Here is a 24,727-nt window from a genome sequence, read left to right as displayed (position 1 = left end):
TGATTCCATGGTAGGAACAGTTTTCTGCCTCAAGGAAATCAAACTGCAGCCACTGGCATGCACCATGTAGTGTGTGTACCCCATTTGCTGTCTTGGGACCTATGGGCACGTGTTAGAGTTGTACGAGGTCAGGGGCTCCATCGTCTCAGGTCTGCCTGTGGGTAGGAAGTGTTTCATGGATCCCTCTACTGCCCCAGTTGTCCCTCTTCCACTTTCACGACCTTGCCTTTTGCTTTGTGTGGCTTCGTCCACCTCCCACAAATGAGAAAAAAGCACGTTACACTTGTTTTTGTGGGCCTGGCTTAGAAGGAAAATACGCCACAGAGGACGGGGCATTTATGAGGATCCTCTGGAAAGGCTGTTCTGGACCACGGCTGGCCTCTGTCCTCTGTCCCTGGGAGGGAGGTTTTGTGGGGTGTGGGAGCCCGGCCAGGGTCAGCCTCATCTGCTTTTTAACTGCTACCTCTCACCAGCTGCCTCACTTTGGATAAGTGGCCTCTTTTCTTCATTCGTTCCCACACCGTTTTAAGATCAAAACGTCAATGCGTTTACATTCGTGTGTCTGTAACATCACTGAGGCAGGACGGACAGATGAGAAGAGCAAGAAATTATATCATTTTAATAAATATTTAAAGGGCCAGGCTCTGACACTGGAACGAGGAAGTAAAAACTGAAAAGTCAGGTCCCCTCCCCTCTCCTTCTAGAAGCTAAGTGACAGGGACAGGGGGACCCAAAGGAGCTGCCTGCTTCTGCTTTGGTCTTTGAGATGTTAACAAGCTCCTAGGCCCTTGAATGGGTGGAAAATACCAAGCCTGGCAGAGGGAAGTCCTACTGTCCCTGCGTTTTGGGTGGGTCGGGATGAGCCCTTGCTGTGTTACAGCCATGTCAGCCACCCAGACCCGTGATTCCAACCACCTTCATTCCCCCAGTTCCCCAGCATAAGGCCAAGGATGGGGCCGCCATTACAGATCTCTACTCCCATTTCCTGCATGGGGGCAGAGCATGCCTCTCTCTCTCTCTCTCTTTCTCTTTTTTCCCCATTTCTCCCCACTGTTATCCTGTTGTACTAAATTTCCTTCCTAATGAATTTTACTACATCTTGCTTTTGCATCTTGCTTGAATCCTTTTCCTGCCAGACACAAAAGCCAAGGTATTTATCAGTACTGCTCTTCTGGTAACAGCACCATATAAATGATATATTCGTAGATTTGGATTTTCCCTATTGTTTGGCACCACTAAAAACTTCTCTATGCATTACAGTGTACTGAAACTTGGGCATCTTTCCAGAACGATTCCATTTTGAAGCGGAAGAGACTAACGGCCTCAAGGACCAAATGGTTCGATCAAATAGCGCTTTTTTGGGCATCGGTCCAATCACAGATGTTCATTTGAATGATTTCCGTGACTCTGATTCCCAGCAGAAGAATTTACAGTTCTTTAAGGAAGAAAGAGTTGGGAAGAGGGAAAGCGTGGCAGGTTGTGAAAGGCGACAGTTTGGCCGTGGGTTAAATTGGGCTGGGGCTGTGGTGTTGGAGAGGATGTGGTCCATGGCTGCAGTGGGATGCTGGAATCCGAGGGATGGGAAGAAGCCACGCGTGTGGGGAAGGAGGAAGCGTCCAGATGGAGGAGAACCTGGCGGCAATGGAGGCCTCTTCAGAGCCCGGCCGGCAGGAGCGAGCGGGTTGGATTTTGCACAGGAACTGCTTGTGTGATCTTAGAACCCATCAGAGAGCAAAAGGAACCGGGACACTTGTCCTCCTATTGCTGTCTGCACACAATTTTACATCTCTTCCCAGGAAGAACTAAGTGAGTCAACATGCAGGATCCAAGGGAAGTGCTTGGAGGCCCATGTCCTCCTCCTGCAGGGACACACTCCTTCCTAACCCGGGTTCCTCCCTCCCTGCTCTCCCCTGCTCACACCTGTGTGTCCTGCACCTAGAGATGGGAACTGCTGTCTAAAACCCGCTCTCACTTGTGCACGACAGCAGCGATGCATCTGTTATCTGTAATTTGGGTGGCTCTGGATGGCAAGGGTAGCACTTCTGCCATGTGACATCGTCAGGATGCACCCCGATGCTACACAGATGCTGGGGGGCATTCGTGATTAGAAAGGCCAGGGCCCCTGACACATGGGCACCGTCTCCCTTGCCATCCAATCGGCTAAACCAAGTCAAGCCTGCTCACCGTGGTGATGCAATTCTGTGATTCTCGTGTGGTTGGCTGCTTCGAGCTTGTCCTTGCAGAAAGGAGCAGAACACCGGGAACATCAAAGGAAGGGAGGACGGTGGTTAATGTTTTATTTAGTGTTATAACAGATCTGAGTGTGCTTTGATTAGAGGAACGAAGAAGTTTCTATTTGCATGAGCGCGTCGCAGAATTTATTTATAGCCCATCACGGGTGGGTCCCATGGGTGTTGGGAATATTTAACAAATGGTAATTCCATCAGACGGGGATGGTGAATTATTGATTTGTATCTGCATTTACACCAAAAACCCATTTCTACCTCATTCCCACCCTCCCACCATTAAATGCACACCCCGTGTGCACTCAATTATTGTATTCCAACATCAAATTCCTCTGCTCCTCCTCCCGCTTGATGAGATCAGTGAGCCAGGGAGGGCCCTGCATGGCCTCCTTGCCCTCCAGCAAGCAAGAAGGCTGCATTTGGAGACGAGGGCACCTTGTCAGGAGTTACCTTTGGCAGCCAGTCAGGATGGTGAACCATTTCCAACACAGATGAAAACGATAATTCAAGAGATTCGGATGCATCCTATGGGGCCGAGCTCCTGCCCTAGAAACCTGCTGGTCTGGGGACAGGATCCCTGCTGCTCCCTCCCTCAGTCTCACCTCAGGGCACCCGCTCAGACTGGCCTGCTCCCCAAGCCCACAGTCCCTTTCTGTCACCTCCTCCAGCATTCAGTAGGAGAAACTGTGGCACTCTGGTTCCAGGGAGAATGACCTGAGTAATGATAGTCAAGAGGGCATCAGGAAAGAGCCTCATGTCTGAACAGTGGCTTAGAAGACACACACTTAGCGCCTGGTCGGAGACCTGAGGATGATGACGGGCTGAAGGAAGTGGACATGGCCGGATGGCGCCTCAGCCTTTCCCTGTGAGCAGTGGGGATGGCACTGCTGTTAGGAGGAAGCTGTGTCCACTACAGGGTGTCCTCGGAAATCCTGCCCCATGCTGCTAACCTCTCACCCCATGTCCTCACGGGAGTGCCCTCTGACCCTGTGTCTCACTCACTCTCATTGATACACACACAAACCCCAGGAACGAATGGCCCCAGAGTCCTCCTGGATCCCAGTCAGGGTCTCTTAGCTCTCTGCCCCACGCATTTCCTTCACTGAGAAAGTCACCGGCCACCTCCTGTAAGCTATGATAAGACAGAGCCTCATGGCAGGAGCATGTGGCAGAGAAAAACCGACCACCTCATGGTGGCCAATACCCCATTAAGCTATGAGTCGATCAATGGGTCAATCGACCCACTGGTGAGTAACAGCCCTCCAGATGTCGTCACCTCCCAAAGGCCCCACCTCTGAGCACTGCTGCACTGGGGACCAAGCCTTCCACACATGAACCTTGTGGGGACATTTCAGATCCAAACGATGAGATATAACAACACTGCACGTGAAATGGAACGACAGCACGGGGAACGGGGCGTTTTCCTCCAACGTGCTGAGGAGGGACAAGTGTCATCACCACCTGTTTTTGGTTTTCAGCAGAGGGAAACAGCCTCAAGGAGTAACAGAGAGCAAGTGCGTCCTCCAAAATCTTTGACTTCTTCCTTATGTTAAAAAAGGTGCATAAGATAAAGCAAAATATTCCCCTTTTGATACTAGGTTTCCATCAGAGTAAAGTGGGGTGTCATTAATGAAGACACTGTTTCATTTTCTCAGGCATAAAGGATTTCTAATAAGACCCCACTACAAACCTCTAACTTTACTATGAAAAAACCAAATTAAAATGACCATTTGAAATATCTGCTGTTTGTCAGTTCCTCAATGACAGATGTACTGTAGTAGGGGATGCTAATAATTTTAGGGGTACAGGGTATATGGTGACTCTTTGTACCTTGTTTCCAGTCTTCCTCTGAGCCTCAACCCTCTCCAAAAACAAAGTCTTACATAGCTGCAATTTTTCCTTCTTGCTTTAAATGATATGTGTTGCATCCATAATTTTTCTGTGAAAAGAAGTAGCCATTCTCTGTAATTTCAGCAGCGTTTTGTCTTGTGCAAGTGTTCTTGGGCACACCAATCGGGATCAGCATTGTGGAAAACAGTGAAAGTTCGGAAGGAAAGTAAACGTGGACCTTCCGTGTGACCGAGCAACCTCTCTTCTGCATATACCCTTCAAGGAAGGGAAATCACCCCCTCGTGAAGATATTTGTGTTCCCATATTCACAATGGGTGAGACATGGGAACAAGTGAGTTGTCTGTGGACGGGGAAATGCGTAGAGCAACAGTGCTGTATACGCACAATGGAAGGCAATTTAGGGCCCAGAAGGAAATCCTGACATTTCTGACAACGGGATGACCCATTAGATGATTTAGAAGAGGGAGTACGGGGTGGAGGAACCTCCTTACCTCATGGCAGTCATGGGGCAAAGAGAGTAGCAGGGTGGGCAGAGGTCCCACTGTCACCTCAATGGCACGCCCCCAATGACCTAACTTCCTCCCGAAAGGCCCCACCTCCGAAAAGCTCCAGCACCTCCCAGTAACTCCTTTCCGAGCACCTTTGCAAACACTGGCAGCGGGTTATTTGTAGAACCGTGATGCGATCGATTACATTTGAAGCCTAAGGGCCTCAACCAGCCCTGGGGGATTAGGCCGAGGCATCTCGTGGTTGCTAAGCTTAGCTGTCACCACCAGCTGTAATCATTGTGTTTCATTGGCTACTTAAAAGTTTTCCTTCACATGTGGGTTGATTTTACTTGAATTGATTCTGCCGTAACACGACGTGCAGTAAGCAAGAGGCAAGACACGAGGGGAGTCGGTGTGCAATGAGTTCTTGGAGAAGCGTCCATGGGCTCGGGTGTAGCTCGGTTGTTGAGTGCTTGCTTATCGCGTACAAGGCCAAGGGTTTGATTCTCGGAACCCCCTCCCCACTGTGCAAAGGGAAGTCTTTGTTCCTGAGGAGATGGGGTTGGGTTGGTGGAAGGGGGACAGAGACAGCAGCACAACCAATGGGAAAGGCCTACAGGGTCCCAGCCCCATTCTAGTCCTCTGGAAATTCTGACATGCAATTCAGAGTCTCCTTATTGTGAATAAAAACCACGGGCTTTCTTTTGTGCACCTGTGGCTTTCCCTAGACAATGTTCACCCTACCGAGAGTGTCCTAGCTTTTCCTGGGTCTCTCTGCACTTTCAAATCTTCAGGCTATGCACAATTTGCATGGGAGAGTTGTAAAAGCGGGTCCCAAACTGAAAAACAAGTCAAACAATTACACACAGATATGCACACACACATCTGCACACACGCCCTTACACACTAAGAGAACCTGAGCTGTGCTTTTAGGAATAGTTGAAAGGTAAAAGTGATGCAAAGGGTTGGTGCGTCTCCCTGTGGCACGTGCTGTAAGGCAATCAGTAATACATTTCCCCCGAAAGCAGCATACCTGGGATGGTGCAAGTGGGAAATCTCCATCCTCACTGACCTGTGTTTTCACGATTTCCCTGCCAGGCACCAGGGCTCACGCCTGTAATCCCAGCTATGCAGGAGGTGAAGATCAAGGGAACCGTGGTTCAAAGCCAGCACACAGAAAAAGTCCGTGAAACGCCATCTCAGCAAGCAGCTGGGTGTGCTGACGAGCTCCTGCCATTCCAGCTTTGCGAGAGGCTGACATTGGGAGGATTGCAACTCCAAGCCAGAAAAAGTCACAAGACCCCATTGGAACAGAAAAACCTGGGTGGGTGGTGTGTGCTGGATTGGGCCAAAGAAAGAGAGAGAGAAGGAGGGAGGGAGGGAGGAAGGGAGGAAGGGAGGAAGGGAGGAAGGAAGGAAGGAAGGAAGGAGGGAGGGAGGGAGGAAGGAAGGAAGGAAGGAAGGATGGAAGGAAAGAAGGAAGGAAGGAAGGAAAGAAGGAAGGATGGAAGGAAGGAAGGAAGGAAGGAAAGAAGGAGGAAGAAAGGAAGGAAGGAAGGATGGAAGGAAAGAAGGGAGAAAGGAAGGAAGGAAGGATGGAAGGAAAGAAGAAAGGATGGAAGGAAGGAAGGAAAGAAGGAAGGAAGGATGGAAGGAAAGAAGGAAGGAAGGAGGGAGGGAGGGAGGAAGGAAGGAAGAAAGGAAGGAAGGAAAGAAAGAAGGGAGGGAGGAAGGAAGAAAGGAAGGAAAGAAGGAAAGAAAGAAGGAAGGAAGGAAGAAAGGGAGGGAGGAAGGAAGGAAGAAAGGAAGGAAAGAAGGAAAGAAGGAAGGAAGATAAGAAGGGAGGGAGGACGGAAGGAAGACAGGAAGGAAAGAAGGAAAGAAGGAAGGAAGGACAGAAGGAAGGAAGGAAAGAAGGAAGGAAGGAAGGAAGGAAAGAAGGAAGGAAGGAAAGAAGGAAGGAAGAACGGAAGGAAGGAAGGAAGGAAATGACAAGACCTTATATCAAACATAACCAAAACAAAAAGGATTAGAGGTATGGTTCAAGTGGCAGAGTGCATGCCTAGCAAGTGTGAAGTCCTGAGTTCAAATCCCAGGACCACCAAAAAGAAACCGTCACAAGTTAATGTTAGGCTTAATATTGGGGAAATGATCATTTTCTGTTTCTTTTTTTCCCCATATAGGTGTATCTTATCTCAAAAGCTGTCATCTTGTAAGAAACAACATTTTCAAAAGACAGGCATCCTTCCAAAGACACTACTGCGTTGTAGAGACAGCTTTATATTAAAGACGAAAATGCGGCAGCTGGATAACTAGCTGTTCTGCAAGAAAACACTGCTTCGGCTTCCTTTCTCTCATCCGTGGTTCCTCAGACGTAGAGACCTGTTTTTTTAAGACACGTGATGGAAATTCAAAGAGAGACGTTGAGACCGGGACACAGTCAAATGTCCTTCCAATTCTCACCCTTATAAGACAAACTGATGTCAGCTTTTTCATTTTTCTCATCTCCTGCATCAGAGGTTTGCAAAATCAGCCTGTGGGCCACATCCAGACAGCCATCATTTTTTGTGAGTTTTCTTAGAACACAGCTCTTTGGCTTATGGCTACCTGCTCGGTACCATTTCAGACTTGAGCAGTTTGCATATAAAGTCAAAAGTCGTCACTAATTACTATTAAAATTACATATCACCTACTGTCCGGATAACAGACAGCACACTGTCAGCTCTTTTCATATGGCTGACCCAAAGTACTGGCAGTAATTTCTAGATCACAAAATTTTGCTTTGAGGAACAAAGGCCAGAGAAAACTCTATGTAATTCCCATAGCGAGCACATGAATGCCTTCTGCAGAGTGCTTTCTAAATGCAGAATTTCAAGCCGGGACCTGGTGGCTCACGCCTGTAATCCTAGCTACTCAGGAGGACGAGATCAGGAGGATCGAGGTTCAAACCCAGCCCAGGCAAGTAGTTCAAGACCCTGTCTCGAAAATACCCCACACAGAAAGGAGCTGGCAGAGCGGCTCAAGGGGTAGAGCACCTGCCTGGCAAGTTTGAGGCCCTGAGTTCAAATCCCAGTACCATTAAAAAAAAGAGTAGATTCGGAATTTCGGAAGCAGGGCTGAGAAAAGGAAGCAGTCTGTCTTATTTCAGCACATTCAACATAGTGTAATTCAAAGAGCCATTTCACATCTGTGTGATTTAATTAACACAGCATCTGAATTAATGGCCCTAGCACTAGTTCTGACTTGTCAGGTTGACATAAAATCCAGCTGCTTTCTACTGTGCTTCTCTCAATCTACAACAACATCTGGATCCAGTCAAAGCAGGTGGAACCAGTAAGATGATATGCTGTAAAATATTGCTTAAAAAGAAAAAAACCAATAAGGGAAAAGCATATGAAATAACTTTAAGATAATTTTTCTTGCCTTTGTCATTAAAACGTGATTTTTTTCCAGACCCTCACAAATCATTTTCCTGTCAGAATTTATATTTTGCAAATATTTTTGGTCTAATCCACCCATGTTCTGATCGTGTGAATGCTTTAGTTTATGCTGACAGCCAATTCTATTGATTAATCCTTTTGAATACATTTTAATTCTTTTGAATACATGAAATATTTTTTGGCAGCACTGGGGTTTGAACTCAGGGCCTCACGCTTTCTAGGCAGGTGCTCTACCGCTTGAACCATTCCCCCAGTCCTTTTTTTGTGTTGGGTATTTTTGAGATGGGGTAGCTGGGATTACAGGTATCTTCTGAATATTTTTAATGTAAACCTAGAGCAATGCTTCTTTGGGGGATAGTCAAGAAATGCGTTATGTGAATTGCAGACTGTAATATAAGCAGTTGAGAAAGCTCCCTCAACCTGCATAATTAAATTACAATGCATAATTAAATTACAATGACAGACCAAGAAAGGGATTTTCTGCATTAAAACAACAATTGAAGAATATCACTAAGTAAATATTTCTAAGTCTGTGTGGCTCTGATTGACTTGCCAGGAAAGCCATGTGGTCTGTGTGCATGGCTCTGAAATATTTATAGTACATGGGAGGCAATTTTCATTACCAACCTTCAAGCTCCATTTTATGGCTAAGACTTAATCAACATTTGCCTCCAGGATTATTTCTTAAGCCAAGTTAGGAGGTCCTTTACCAAAAGAGCCCAGACGTAAATACGTAGAACAATGTGCAAACTTATTTCACAAATGGAGACCCTCAGCTTTATCTCCTAGTAGGGAAAGTGACAAATTCCAAAAGTCAAAAACTACAAATAAAGATAGAAAATGACATGGGCCACTAGCGCTCAATTGAGTAGCATCTTTGCTCTTAATTTTTTTGTTGTAGAAACCCTTAGAGCAGAAGGGCGTCATCTTTACTGAGCTCCGCAGGGTTTGGTAAAACCGTGAGTGTTAGTGTAGAAAGCACTGGCGCTGCTCCCATCCCAATGCAGAATACTCTGCTGTCCTCCCCTCCCTGCTGGGTTTCCGTGGGAAGCGCTCAGTTGGCACCCGTCCTCTAAGGAGCCCGACGAGGTGGTCCGTACAAGGCAGACCCCAGGGACAGACAGAGAGCCAATACTAAAGACATCTCTAACAGAATTCTGCTACTCTCTGATACACATGCAATCCTACCATGGCCTGCTATGACTCCCCCTCACCCCAAGGGCAATGGCTTTCCACATCAGCCAGCACTCCAGGCTCAGCCACCAATCCTTATAAACATTTCATTAGAAAGGAAGAAGTGCCAGGTCAATCCACTGAAAATGACGTTGTGTCTGCCAAGGGGCTTCTGTGAAAGGCACAGGGAGAGCTTTGTTTCTGGACACATGTGCCATGTCCAGGCATCCCTCAAAGACATCGCAAGTTCAATTCCAGACCACGACCAAAAGAGAATCTCAAATGTACACTATGTTCTCCAATTCCATCCATTTACCAGCGAATGATAACATTTTGTTCTTCTTCATGGCTGCATAATATTCCATTCTGTATAGATACCACATTTTCTTAATCCATTCATCAGTAGGGGGCATCTTGGCTGTTTCCATAGCTTGGTTATTGTGAATAGTGCTGCACTAAACATGGGTGTGCAGGTGCCTCTGGAGTAACCTGTGTCACAGTCTTTTGGGTATATCCCCAAGAGTGGGATTGCTGGATCAAATGATAGATCAATGTCTAGCTTTTTAAGTAGCCTCCAAATTTTTTTCCAGAGTGATTGTACTAGTTTACATTCCAACCAACAGTGTAAGAGGGTTCCTTTTTCCCCGCATCCTCGCCAACACCTGTTGTTGGTGGTGTTGCTGATGATGGCTATTCTAACAGGGGCTATTCTAACTAACTATTCTTAGTGTGGTTTTAATTTGCATTTCCTTTATTACTAGAGATGGTGAGCATTTTTTCATGTGTTTTTTGGCCATTTGAATTTCTTCTTTTGAGAAAGTTCTGTTTAGTTCACTTGCCCATTTCTTTATTGGTTCATTAGTTTTGGGAGAATTTAGTTTTTTAAGTTCCCTATATATTCTGGTTATCAGTCCTTTGTCTGATGTGTAGCTGGCAAATATTTTCTCCCACTCTGAGGGTGGTCTCATCAGTTCAGAGACCATTTCTTTTGATGAACAGAAGCTTTTTAGTTTTATGAGGTCCCATTTATCTATGCTATCTCTTAGTTGCTGTGCTGCTGGGGTTTCCTTGAGAAAGTTCTTACCTATACCTACTAACTCCAGAGTATTTCCTACTCTTTCCTGTGTCAACTTTAGAGTTTGTGGTCTGATATTAAGATCCATTTTGAGTTAATACTGGTATAGGGTGATAAACATGGGTGTAGTTTCAGTTTTTTGCAGACTGCTAACCAGTTTTGCCAACAGTTTTTGTTGAAGAGGCTGCTATTTCTCCATCGTATATTTTTAGTGCCTTTGTCAAAGACAAGTTGGTTATAGTTGTGTGGCTTCATATCTGGGTCCTCTGTTGTGTTACACTATTCTTCATGTCTGTTTTTGTGCCAGTACCATGCTGTTTTTATTGTTATTGCTTTGTAATATAGTTTGAAGTCAGGTATCATGATACCTCCAGCATTGTTCTCTTGACTGAGTATTGCCTTGGCTATTCATGGCCTCTTGTGTTTCCATATAAATTTCACGGTAGATTTTTCAATTTCTTTAATGAATGTCATTGGAATTTTGATGGGAATTGCATTAAAAATGTAGATTACTTTTGGGAGTATAGACATTTTTATTATGTTGATTCTACCAATCCATGAGCATGGGAGATCTCTCCACTTTCTGTAGTCCTTCCCAATCTCTTTCTTCAGAAGTGTATAGTTTCCCTTCTAGAGGTCTTTCCCATCTTTTGTTAGGTTTACACCTAGGTATTTGATTTTTTTTGAGGCTATTGTAAGTGGAATTGTTTTCATACATTCTTTTTCAGTTTGCTCATTGTTAGTGTATAGAAATGCTAACGATTTTTCTATGTTGATTTTATATCCTGCTACCTTGCTATAGCTATTGATGGTGTCTAGGAGCTTCTGAGTAGAGTTTTTTGGGTCTTTAAGGTATAGGATCTTGTCATCTGCAGGTAGGGATATTTTGACAGTTTCTTTACCTATTTGTATTCCTTTTATTCCTTCTTCTTGCCTCATTGCTCTGGCTAGGAATTCCAGTACTATGTTGAATAGGAGTGGAGATAGTGGGCATCCTTGTCTGGTTCCTGATTTAGAGGGAATGGTTTCAGTTTTTCTCTGTTAAGTATAATGCTGGCTGTAGGTTTGTCATATATAGCTTTTATAATATTGAGGAACTTTCCTTCTATTCATAGTTTTCTTAGAGCTTTTATCATGAAATGGTGTTGGGTCTTATCAAAGGCTTTTTCTGTATCTATTGAGATGATCAAGTGGTTTTTGTCTTTGCTTCTGTTAATGTGGCTTATTACATTTATTGATTTGCATATGTTGAACCACCCCTGCATTCCTGGGATGAAGCCTACTTGGTCGTGGTGAATGATCTTTTTGATGTGTTGTTGAATTTGGTTTGCCATTATTTTATTGAGGATTTTTGCATCAATGTTCATTAAGGAGATTGGTCTATAGTTCTCTTTTTTGGAGGTGTCTTTGCCTGATTTTGAGATAAGTGTAATACTGGTTTCATAAAATGTATTAGGCAGTTTCCTTCCCTTTCTATTTCATGGAACAGTTTAAGGAGGGTTGGTATCAGTTCTTCTTTTAAGGTCTGATAGAATTCAGCAGAGAATCCATCAGGTCCTGGACTTTTCTTTCTGGGAAGACTCTTGATGCTGCTTCAATTACATTTTGTGTTATAGATCTATTCAGGTGATTAATTTCCTCTTGGTTCCGTTTTGGATTATGATATTATCTAGAAATCTGTCCATTTCTTTAAGATTTTCAAATTTATTTGAATATAGGTTCTCGAAGTAGTCTCTGATGATTTCCTGGACTTCCATGGTGTTTGTTGTTATCTCCCCTTTTGCATTCCTGAATCTACTAATTTGGGTTTTTCCTCTCCTCATTTTAGTCAGGTTTGCCAGTGGTCTATCGATGTTATTTATTTTTTCAAAGAACCAAGTTTTTGTTTCATTAATTCTTTGTATGGTTCTTTTGGTTTCTATTTCATTGATTTCAGCTCTTATTTTTATTATTTCTCTCCTTCTATTTGTTTTGGGATTTGCTTGTTCTTGTTTTACTAGGAATTTGAAATGTATCATTAGGTCATTCATTTGGGATCTTTCAGTCTTTTTAATATATGCGCTGATGGCTGTAAACTTTCCTCTCAGGACTGCCTCAGCTTTGTCCCATAGGTTCCGGTAGGCTGTGTTTTCATTTTCATTGACTTCCAGAAACTTTTTAATTTCCTGTTTTATTTCATCAATGATCCATTGTTCATTAAGTAATGAGTGATTCAGTTTCCAGCTGTTTGCGTGTTTTTTGTCTTTATTTTTGTTGTTGAGTTCTAGTTTTACTGCATTGTGATCAGATGTGTGCATGCTATAATTTCTATTTTCTTATATTTGCTGAGGCTTGCTTTGTGCCCTAGGATATGATCTATTTTGGAGAAGGTTCCATGGGCTGCTGAGAAGAATGTATATTGTGTAGAGGTTGGATGAAATGTTCTGTAGACATCAGGTAGGTCCCTTTGATCTATTGTATATTTTAGATCTTGGATTTCTTTATTGATTTTTTTCTTTGGATGACCTATCTATTAATGATAATAGGGTGTTAAAGTCTCCCACAACCACTGTGTTGGCGTTAATATATGCTTTTAGGTTTTTCAGGGTATGTTTAATGAAATTGGGTGTGTTGACATTGGGTGCATATAGGTTGATAATTATTATTTCCTTTTGGTCTATTTCCCCTTTTATTACTATGGAATGTCCTTCTTTATCTCATTTGATCAATGTAGGTTTGAAGTCTACTTTGTCAGAGATAAGTATTGCTACTCCTGCCTGTTTTCGGGGGCCATTGGCTTGGTAAATCTTCTTCCAGCCTTTCATCCTAAGCCTATGCTTATTTCTGTTGGTGAGATGGGTCTGCTGTAAGCAACAAATTGTTGGATCATCCTTTTTAATCCATTTTGTCAAGCGGTGCCTTTTGATGAGTGAATTAAGTCCATTAACATTAAGTGTTAGTACTGATAGGTATGTGGTGATTCCTGTCATTTAGTTGTCTTAGTTGTTTGAAGGTTTGATTGTGTGTACCCAAGTCGAGGTTACTCTCTACTGTCTTGCTTTTTCTTTTCCTGTGGTTTGGTGCTGCCTGTCTTTTCATGGTTAAGTTGGGCTTCACTTTCTGCGTGCAGAATCCCTTGAAGAATCTTTTGTAGTGGTGGCTTTGTGGTCACATATTGTTTTAGTGTCTGCTTATCATGGAAGACTTTTATTGCTCCATCTATTTTGAATGATAGTTTTGCTGGGTAGAGTATCCTGGGGTTGAAGTTATTTTCATTCAGTGCCCGGAAGATCTCACCCCACGCTCTTCTTGCTTTTAATGTTTCTGTTGAGAAGTCTGCTGTGATTTTGATGGGTTTACCTTTGTATGTTATTTGTTTTTTCTCTCTTACAGCCTTCAATATTCTTTCCTTAGTTTCTGAACTTGTTGTTTTAATGATGATATGACGTGGGGTAGTTCTATTTTGATCTGGTCTGTTTGGTGTCCTGGAGGCCTCTTGCATCTGTATGGGAATATCTTTCTCTAGATTTGGGAAATTTTCTGTTATTATTTTGTTGAATATATTACACATTCCCTTAGCTTGCACCTCTTCTCCTTCTTCGATGCCCATGATTCTCAGGTTTGGTCTTTTGATGGAGTCGGTGAGTTCTTGCATTTTCTTTTCACAGGTCTTGAGTTGTTTAATTAATAGTTCTTTGGTTTTTCCTTTAATTACCATTTCATCTCGAGTTCTGAGATTCTGTCTTCTGTTTGTTCTATTCTGCTAGACTGACCTTCCGTTTTGTTTTGCAATTCTGTTTCATTCTTTTTTTCTGAGGTTTTCCATATCCTGGGTGGTTTTTCTCTTTAATGTTGCCTATTTTTGTCCTGAGTTCATTTATCTGTTTATTAATCGTGTTCTCTGTTTCACTTTGGTGTTTATACAGTGCTTCTATGGTTTCTTTTATTTCTTCTTGTGCTTTTTGAAATTCTGTATTTTTGTTGTCTTGGCATTTCTTGAGTGTCTCCTGTACATTTTGGTTGACCCTATCCAGTATCATCTCTATACGATGCTCATTGAGTACCTGTAGTATGTCTTCTTTTAAATTATTCTTGTGGGCTTCATTGCGTTTTTTGGCATAGTTTATCTTCATTTTGTTGGAGTCTGGATCTGAGTATCTGTTTTCTTCATTCCCCTCTGATTCCTGTACTAATGTTTTGCTGTGGGGAAACTGGTTTCCCTGTTTTTTCTGTCTTCCCATCATTGTCCTTGGTGTTGTTACTGTCCCTGTACTGTGTGCAATTAAGTATTTTCTAGCTTGTAATAATAACGATGGTGATATTTAGAATGGAAGGGTGAGAGGAGATGGAAAGCAAGAAGTTAAAGAAAAGGGAAAAACAATAAACAGACAAGTAGGAAAAAACAAAACAAGGAATCAAACAAAAAAGTATCAAAGGTATAAATGGAGTGTTAGTGTACTAATCCACAGTAAGCTAAACAGGCATTAGAGAAACAGAGAGAGGATTGAAAATAAAAAATAAAAAGAATAAAAATAAGAATAAAAATAAAAAATAAGTAAATGAAGGAAATATATATATAAATAAAAAAAACAAAATGAAAAATAGAAATTAAAAAAAAACAAACCTCCAAGTTCAAATGCAATGAAGTTTCAGTCTTAATAATTTTGGTGTCTGTCTCAGTCTCCAATCCTGGAGATGGTGCCTCAGATGTTGTTCTGTAGTTCTCTCATCAAAGGGGACGCATAAAGTAGAACAAAACTGCACACAAAAAACCCCCCACAAAGTGTCCCAAGTTCAAATGCAATATAGTTTCAGTAAGTTTTTCAGCATGCAGGTATAGTTTGGTTGTTTTCTCATCAAGGGTAGGCAGAGAGAGAAAAAAAAAAGAGTCTGGAGACAGTTCTGAGAATGGTATCTGCAGCTGTGGCTTGCCTGCCCCTGCCTGCTGCTCTCAGCCTGCTGTTGCTGGAGGCATTTTTTTATGCAGATCTCAGGAGTGAGCTTAGCACTCACCTGGCCCTGCAGGCTTTGTTTGCTCAGATTTCTCCTGTGTGTGAGCCTCTGCTACAAGCTTTCTCCTTTCCAAGCACACTGGGAAAGGTGACACTGCACTTGCTTTCTCAGGCCTGCGTATTTATTTACAGTTCATGTGGGAAGTGGGTCATCACCCCTCTCCTGTGAAGTTTTCCTCCCACCGCCACTTTCACAAGCTTTCCTGCTCCTGATTACTGGGTGGTGCTGCTGCTCCTGCCAGCCACCATGTTTGTTTACAGCTCATGTGGGAAGTGGGTCTTCCCCCCTATCCTGTGGAGTTTTCCTCCCTCCACCACTCTCACAAGCTTTCCCACTCCTGGTTGCTGGGCACGTGAACCCGCTACCACCAGAGCCTCTCCGGCCCACCTGGCTTGTTATTTACAGTTCCAGGAAGAATTCCCTTCCCCCAATCTTTGGCGCTCAGTGTGCCCCACCCTCTTTCCCATGTCTTTATTGTTCTTATTGCTTATTACTCAGTTTCTCTTTTTTCCCTGGGTGGAGGTTGGTCTGTCCAGGGGGCTATGCTGCTCTAGCCCAGGGTTGTCTGTGGGACTACCACGGTACTGCTAAGCTCACCTTGTCTGCGTCCTCCCAAGCCATCTGGGCACGGGCGACTGGTGGCCCGGGGGCCCTTCTGGTTTCTCCGTTTAACATGAAGTGGAGATGTATTTTCAAATTTAGTTTGCAATTATTTTATTGAGGATTTTCATATCTATGTACATCAGAGAAAGTATTCTATAATTTTCCATTTTGTTGTGTCTTCCATCAAGTTTTGGCATCGTAGTACTGGTTTCAAAGACTAAGTTGAGGAGAAAAAAGATGGTGAATTGCTAAAAATAAATGCCAAAAAGAAAGAGAATAAAAATGCAAATAAAAAATATCAAGATGAAGATAAGAAATAGTACTTTCTGTGGAGCTGCTTTGTCTTCTTTTTAAATGTGAGAACTGGTTGATCCAGTATGGACTGCCTAGTTTACAGGCCTACTTCAGCAGGAGTGTGCCTCTCAAAGCCTTCAGCTGGTTCCCCAGTAAATAAAAGTAGACTTAATCTTTTGTTTAAAAGCTCCCAGGATGATTTCTGGGGTCCAGGCTCTTAACCCCCCCACCCCAGTCCCCAAACACTCCCTACTTAAGGTGCATCATCCTCCATCTCCCAGGGCCTAACCTGGTCTATTTTCTAGACCAGAACTCTCAGGTTTCTTGGTCAGAGATACTGTGCTGTGTTCTGGGATTGCTGACTCTCTGCCCAGTTCCAGGAAGTTTGCAGTGGTCCTCAGGACTCTGTCTCTTGCCTTTTGGCCGTTTCTCTGATGGAACTGATTTAGTCTTATGTGTCTCATGCCACAGGGTCCACCTGAGTGGGTCAGATTTCTCTATTTGCCTGCAGATTCCTTCACCCATCTCTCTCCCCATTGCCTTTGCTTTCTTTGGCCAATCCACACCATGTCCACGCATCCACACCTACCAGCAGCTGCTGTCGAGCTTGTGGGATTCTGTAGTGATCAAATCTATGGTGCCATTAGGGCTGACTTCCTTAGCAGTGCTACAGGGAGTTTGGCATGAGAGTACCTTTTCAGTAAGGTGTGTCCATGAAGAAAGTTTCCAGGTGAATGTCAATAAGCCACCATCTTCATCATTGTTGATGTTTTTCTCTGAATGATGTAACTGTTGGTGAGTGTTGGACATTAAAGTCATCCATTATTATTGAGTTGGAGTCTATCTGTGATTTTGTGTCCAGTAGGGTTTGTTTATAAAAATGGGTGTGTTAACATATAGAGCATATATGCTTATGAACATTACATTTTCTTGATTCATTGTTCCTTTTATCACAATGAAGTGATACTACTTGTCTCCTCTGATTAGTTTTAAAGTCTAGTTGTTACATGAATACAGCGACTGCTGCTTGCTTGTGGACTCCCAGTCTTGGAGTACATTTTTCTAAGCTTTCATTTTAAGCCTGTGTTTGTATTTGCCAGTAAGCTCCATCTTATGTAGGCAAGAAATAGCTGGGTTTTGTTTTTATTGACTTTGACGGTCTGCGTCTTCTGTTGAATAATGGAGATCGTTGACATTCAGAGTTATTATTGAAAGGTTTGTAATAATTCCTGTCATTGTGTTGTTTTTATGGTGTTTCATTCTACCCAAATCCTCACTTGCTCCTGTACTCATTCAGTGAGATTTGTTCATTCTTATATTTTCATGTTTGACTTTATGTTAGGGTTAAGTGAACAGGCTCCTTTAACTATTTTTCCCAGCGCTGACTCAATGTTCGTGAGTTACTTTTTTTGTAGAAGCATTTTATTTTTCCTAACTAAGAATTATTATCTTGCTGGATATAGCAATCTAGGTTGCAGTTATTTTCTTTCGTGGTTTTGAATACATCATTCTGTACTGTGCTGGATTTCACAGTTTCTGTTGATAGATCTGCAGTAACACTCACAGGTTTTACTTTGTAGGGCACTTGGTGCTTCACTCTCACAGCTTTATTGTTTTTCCCTTCTTGGTATGCTTAATAGTTTAACTATATTAGGACACTGGGAGAATTGTTTTATTTTTTGGTTTGGTATCCTAAACGCCTGTAGTACTTGGATGACTATCTCTTTCTCAAGAATTAAAAAATTCCTGCTACATTTTATGAAATGTGTTTTTATGCCTTTACCTTCACCTCTTCTTCTATGCCCATGATTTATATGTTTGGCTTCTTTATGGTATCCCAGAAGTCTTGCATATTCCATTCATACTTTCTTCATATTTTTCTTTATCATTATCTGATTAATTTAACTCACCTACTTATCTTGTTCAGGATTTTTATAATTTTGTTGAATTCTCTGTTCATGTACTTCATTGTATTCTTTATTTTATTCAGCTATTTATTTCTAGTCTCTTTCAATCCATTCTGGTGTTTATCCATGTCCTCTCTAATTTATTGATCATTCTTACTACCATTCTTTTGAATTCATATTTGATGTTTCATTCTCTTCACTATCATTCAAGTCCTTAATTATGGAATTGTTGACTTTTGCAGAATTCATATTGTGTTCCTTGCCAATTTCTTGCATTACTGTGTTGGGATTTGCATATTTGAGATCAAGTCATTGGCTGGAGGTCTTAATTACCTGCAGTATTTTAGTAAAAACTGTCTTGATTTTCTGGTAGGACTGGTTGGTATCATGATCATTATGCAGTTTCTCCTAGCAGTCTGGTGTTATTGGACAGCAATAACAAAATCAGCATTTAAAATATAAATCAAATATTTAAATGAGTTAAGGAACAATTTGAAACATCATTTACTCTTCCAAGAAAGATATATATTAAAGATACTAAGCTTTTTATAAGGTATGCTAGGATTTTAAAAATATTGATGTTAGAGGAATTCATTATTAAATAGTAAAATAAATGTGGGTTGAGGGAATGTAAAAGGAAAAAGGAAGATTTGCAGTAAGAGGTGAAGCATTTGGGATGAGTGACATGAACTAATAATATGCAAGGATACCATACAATTATCTCAGAGAAAGACAACAGAAGCAAGGACTGTAACAGGATGGAAAAAATTAAAATAAAGAGAAAGCACAATAAGTCAAAATGGTTAAAAATTAAAAATAAAATGGCTAGTTCTTTCTTGTAGAGAATATTGTAGACTAGTTGTTTTATGTCAGTGCAGCAGGTGTTCTGTAATCTCTGGCCCTCAGTTATTGGTCTGAAGTTCTTCTGAAGTGTTCACTCCTGATTGTCCTCCAGGCCTGGGGTGTCTGTGATTCTTCTCTGTGTTGACCTGGGTACAGTAATCAGTGTTCTGCTATGACTGGGTCTGGGTCGGGGGCAGTTGCTAGAGGAGGCGTGACCTGAGCATTGGGCTGCTATGACCCAATTCAGTCCTTCTACTGCATTGTGCCTGCCTCTAGGCACAGTATTAGCAACTGAAGGGGGAGAGGGGAGGGGTGGCCTGCATGAACAGCTGTTGGACAGGTGTGGTTCACAAAGTATGCCCAATCCTATGGTCCTCCTTGGGCCTACTTCATGTTCTGTGTTGGTGACAAGGTGCACTGGGTAGCACCTGTTCACCGGTAGTGAACTTTGTCATCTTTGCAGGCTTCTGTTGCTCTCACTCTCCCATGTGCTCTGCCCTGTGTGGTGGATTCAGGATCTGTAGAGCTAGCCAGCTCTCACTCCATGGGGGCTGCCCCATGCTAGCACTTTACCCTGGGTTGGGACTCAGACTCTGGTTATTCCCTGTCCTCTGCAGTGAGGCTTGATGTCTTCCCTTTAGCTTACTAGTTCACACTCGGCAAATTGCCAGTCAGTGCACAATTACTTCTCACTACACAAATACACAGTGGGTCTAGGGATTGAATATGTTAGATCCCACACTGTGGAATTTTCCCACTTTCATAGCTAGAACTGGGTACGGTTGGAGACTCAGGCTCTAGAGTGACTCTGGGTTCCACTTGAGTGATGTTTACCCTTTGTTGTGTAGATCAAAAGTATGAAGATTCTTGATTGCCCTGGTTTCTGTCTATATGTCTGTTTTTTACTATCAAGTTCTGCCTTTCTAAATTGCCCACATTTTCTTGTGTTCGTGAACCTAAGGTTTTATTTCAAGTATGCAGAAACACTGAAACATGGTAGGTACTTTTAATCCACTGTTTGTTCTCTTACATAATTTCTTTCTGCTACTTGCTTATTCTATTTTTTGAATTTTGAAACAAATTTTATAAAATTTTAAATTTAGACAAAAGCATTTCTTTTCCCTATTAAAAAAACCCCCAAGTCTTTGTAGTCTAATGTTTTAATAAACACACAGGAAAAAAAACCATCTTAAACTCTTTTTCAATTTTGCAACAATTTTCAAGAATACATTTGTTAACAGAGCCTAATACATTATGAAAGAAGTTGAATACAAGTTGTATTTTTGATGGAATGAAACTGAAAAATATCTCCTGTCTACATGGCTAAACTTTGATATTTTTTGCAAGCCTCTAAGCAGGCAATTTTACAAAGCAATGACTTTTTAAATCTTCTCTTGAACATTTAGAAAGGATATATTTTTGTATGACAGGATAAAGCATAGGCAGGGTGGAGTGGGTAGAAAAAGAGAGGAATATTTCCTGTTCCCCAAGTGGGAAATGGCAACAAAGACTCCCAGCAATAATATTTAAAATGACTTTTTTTCTCCTTTATCTCTAGCTTAAGCATTAACTCTAGAATGCCTATATATTTAATTAGGCCTGGGTGAAGTAAGAACGTTAAATAACTGGTTTTCTTATGAAAGGCAGCAGAAGAAAAGGTAGAAAAAAATAGAAAAGACAGAAGCAATAGCTCCTCTATATTATTTTTATAACTTCAGTCAATAAACTATCTTGCAGATTTTCATGCACACACACACACACACGCAGAGATGTTTTAAATTAGGAATGCCAGGAATGTCAACTGAAGCATGCCTATGATGAGCTCAAAAATATATAAAAATGTAGTGGCCACAGGTATGCTAGTTAACTAAAATTCTCCCTATGGGGCACCAGGATAGAGTTAGTACTTGTCATTTTTATGCAAATGAAAACAGAGATCTCCAGTTTCTTAAAAAATGTGTCACAAGGACAGTGTTTCCTGTAATGTTTACAGTATTTCCTAAATAATCACATTACAATCTCTACCTGTAAGAAAAGAAACATGAAGAACATGGTAGCTAAGAATCTTGATTTCTCAATTTTAGTTGCAGTTTCTCTTTGGGTGGACAATGCTGGCCCATCCAACTATTTAGGACAGATAGTACTGGAATATCCAAGACATCACTGTTCTAATACTGTACTAAATATCCTAATAAGGGAACATCCCCATATTACACAAGATGAATTCTCTTTAGGAAGCTTGCTAGAAACATATACAAGATTCTCTTCCCTTTTCATAGATAGGAAACAAAAGCAGTTAGAGAGAGACAGGGTAGATGAGCTTTTATTGACAGTACAAGTTTTGCCTTTGTCGCAACTCATAATGGTTTTCTTGACTACAGTGGAGAGAGTTAGATAAATGTGTAAGCTTTTAGGAGACAACTTTAAAAATGTGATGTGTGTGTGTCTCCTGACATATAAAATTGAACGCAATTACTTTCTTGTTAAAGGGGGATAAAGCCCACTCCCCTGCCTTATATATTTCATAAGAAAGGATGGGGATCAGGCTTCTTAATGTAATCAAGGGATTAGGTGTGTTATTCCAGTAAGGCCGATCCTGAAGAGGAGCAGACTGCCTGTTTCCCTTATGAAAAGAGAATCAGGATGGAGGATATTTTTTAAAAATTCTAAGCATACGGGGTATTGTCTCTTTGGGCTATACCTATGGGTGACGTGAAAGGACCTGGGTAAATGTTCTAATATTCCATCAGAAAGCAAGCTTTAAAAAAAAAAGTAACTATGGCTGCTTTGCTCGCTGGGAAGTGTAGTTCAGCCAGGCTACTGCAATATGGCATGTAAACTGGCAGCACTTGAATTCCAGGTCCCCCAAGCATCCAGCTGGAAGTATAAACTGGATGAGGAAAGTTCTGGAGGCGCCTCCTCTCTAATCTTTTCCAGATTGAAAAGAGGCACTGTTTGAGCAAGTGTCAAGCCATACTTTTGTCAGTTTTCCAATTAATGGTTTACATTTCTGCATAGGCATTTCTCTGTTATAATTTCTTGCTACTTGCCGAAGAGAATAGACAGCAGGCTCTGGCCCATAAATAATAGCTCTGAGTTATTATCAGAACAACCTCAGAGCACAAGCACAAGCACCTCATTGCTGCCAAGCCTTCATATTTGGGCAGCAATGCCCAAAATCTCCTGAGGGAGCCTTCTAAACCAGTGGGCCATGGACTCATTTTTAAACAACAGAAGCTCAATAATTCATTTCATGGTGACCAAGGACCTCATCATTCCCACCATTTTCAGCTCAGCACACTAGAGCAGGCACAGGGAATACAGAAGAGGCAAGAAAAGATGTCCATAGCCTGCTCAAGCCACAACCGATCAAGACAAATGACTCTTTAGAATTCTCCACCTTTGGCAAAAAAGTCATCCAAATATCTCTAACCAATAGCTATTAGGATGTATACAATGTCAAGGTCATCCTCAGGCTTTACATATGATCAAATCAACACCTGTTAATAACACAAATCACGAATATTTGACCAAAGCAGAGAGTTCCCAGGAGACAACAGCTTATTCCTCTAGACAGCCTCCCAGAGATTCGGAAATAGAGGCCAAGACAGCCAAACCCTCTAACTGGGAGTGAGCATTTCTGGCATTCACTATGACTCAGAGGGTGTGATGCCCAGAACAGAAGGAAGACTCCAAAAGAAACTTCGGCCTCACTCCACAAAAACAGTAAACTGTCAAAAGGGAATATGCATACAGAATGTAGATTGTTTTGGGGTGAATATAGGCTCTGCTGAGGAGCTCCTTGCAGTGTTTCAGATTCTGACCAGCAGAAATTATGAACCTGCCATGAAGACATGGGACTTACACATGACAGACTATTGCCATGTCCTGATGAAAGCAGTCAAGCACCTCCTCCCCCGTCACCCTGCGGCCCTTGTAAGGGATCAATGGCAGCAGTGGGGGAGGGACCAGATCAGCCTGCCCTCAGGTCTATCCCCAGCCTTTGTCAAGGGGGAGATGCATAGTTTTTTCCCCCAGGCTGGCTTCAAGGCAAACATATGATGATTGAACAGATTAATTCCATGATCTGTGATGTGGAACTTCTCTCAATAATCTAATTGCAAGTGGGCATGACCTTCTTCAAGTTAAGCTGGATCCTCTGCCCAAGACTGTTACCCTGGCATCTGCTTCTCAGCTGGGGAAGATGTCTCTCCATCTCACGGAAGATGTCCTTGAAGCTGACCTTTCTGGAGTAGATGCCAAGCTTGTGTTCAATCCCCAAAGCCCTTCCGGTGAGCTGGAATTAATTTTGCCATAGTGAAAAGAAGCTGCCTGTTACCTACTGATAACAAGGGCCTGAGGAAGATGACCCATGCCATGAGTATAGTGGCCTTTTATCCAAAGGAGTATCTGCTCCTGGTGGTGGGTGCTGTCCTCCATGTGCTTCGCCTGGGAAGAGGCCTTCCTTCTGTGCCTGCTATCTCTGAGCCCAGAGGATATCACCATAGTGGTGACTGGGAAGGGCCACCTGTGAGCTGACTTAGTCAATGTAATCAATTTTGACCTTCTTAGCAAGTGGGAAAAACAGCTAAATGCCTCTTTCAATGTTGTCAGCATTGACAAACCTCACTTCCTCAAAACCAACAAGATCCCTTACTGTTGATCAGTTGTGCCCATCCTAGAGTTTGCCAACAGTATGATATTGGCACACCAGCCTTGTTCTGGCCTCTGAGTTTTACACATAGATCATCATTGCAGTCAAGACAACATTCTTACTTCAGTTTCATGACTTTGGATTTTGCTACTGTGACACCAAAAGGCTACCCTGGGATTACTTAGGCTCCTCCAACCTGAGAGAGATGAAGCTCCTGCTGGAGGAAGCCATCATGCTGGTACACCTGAAATATGGTGTTCTTTCCTAGCTGCCCACCAAACAGTGCAAGATGGTGACGGTTGCCCCAAGATGGATCAATACCAGGCCCAGGGCTTTCCTGGATGCAGCAGAGAAGGAAATTACCAAGGACAAAACTAAATAGCAGCAGAAAGAAGCCCTCTTTCTTGTCTTCCACAGAGCTGCTGAAGCCAAAATCCCATATGTCGTAGAAAATATTCTGGACCTTTGGACAGTGGAAGAGACACACTTCTAGTGTTAGTACACCATCACACTGGATCTGGATGCAATCACCAAGCAACTTGACAGAAAGCATGTTCAGTACATCTGCATTGATGGTTGCAACCTGTAAATAGATAGAGAGGCACTGTGCAGTTCCAGCCGCCCCAGGGACACTCATTGACACTGCTGACCCTCACTGCTACCCCACTTGCTCCCAGCTCACCTGGTGGTGTTCAGTAAACTCTTTTGGAACCCAGGGGTGCTGATCCAGGACAATGACCAAGAGCACAGGATTATACAAACTCTGTGGCAGTAGAAGAAGGGAGCGTAAAAGGAGACAGTGATTGACTTACTTTACATTCACGTATGGAAATAAACTGAAAGTCAATTGTTGAGATTGCTGACAAAGTGAGAAGGGATAAGAAAGGATAATGTAGGGGATGAATTTTATTTTTATTCATTTATTCACATGTGCATATATTGTTAGGGCCATTTCTCCCCCACACTCCCTCCCCATCCCCCCACTGCTCTGGCTTCCAGGCAGAACTTGTTCTGCCCTTCTCTCCAATTTTGTTGACAAGTAGACATAAGAAATAACAAGAAAGACATAGCGTTCCTGCTAGTTGAGATAAGGGTTACTATCCAGAGAGATTGCTTCCATGCACAAGTGTGTTACAACCCAAATTGATTCATCTCTACAGA

General features: G+C 42.4%; 1 pseudogene; it reads left to right on the top strand.

The window, feature by feature from the left end:
• The first annotated feature begins 1,334 nt into the window (after positions 1 to 1,334).
• LOC109679876 (SWI/SNF-related matrix-associated actin-dependent regulator of chromatin subfamily A-like protein 1) lies at positions 1,335 to 24,341 on the top strand (annotated as a pseudogene).
• The last annotated feature ends 386 nt before the right edge of the window (positions 24,342 to 24,727 follow it).

This window comes from Castor canadensis, chromosome X (assembly GCF_047511655.1).
Source record: "Castor canadensis chromosome X, mCasCan1.hap1v2, whole genome shotgun sequence".
In the NCBI taxonomy this organism is placed as follows: Eukaryota; Metazoa; Chordata; class Mammalia; order Rodentia; family Castoridae; genus Castor; species Castor canadensis.
Note: the sequence above shows the minus strand (reverse complement) of the source record. Positions and strands in the feature narration are given on the sequence as shown.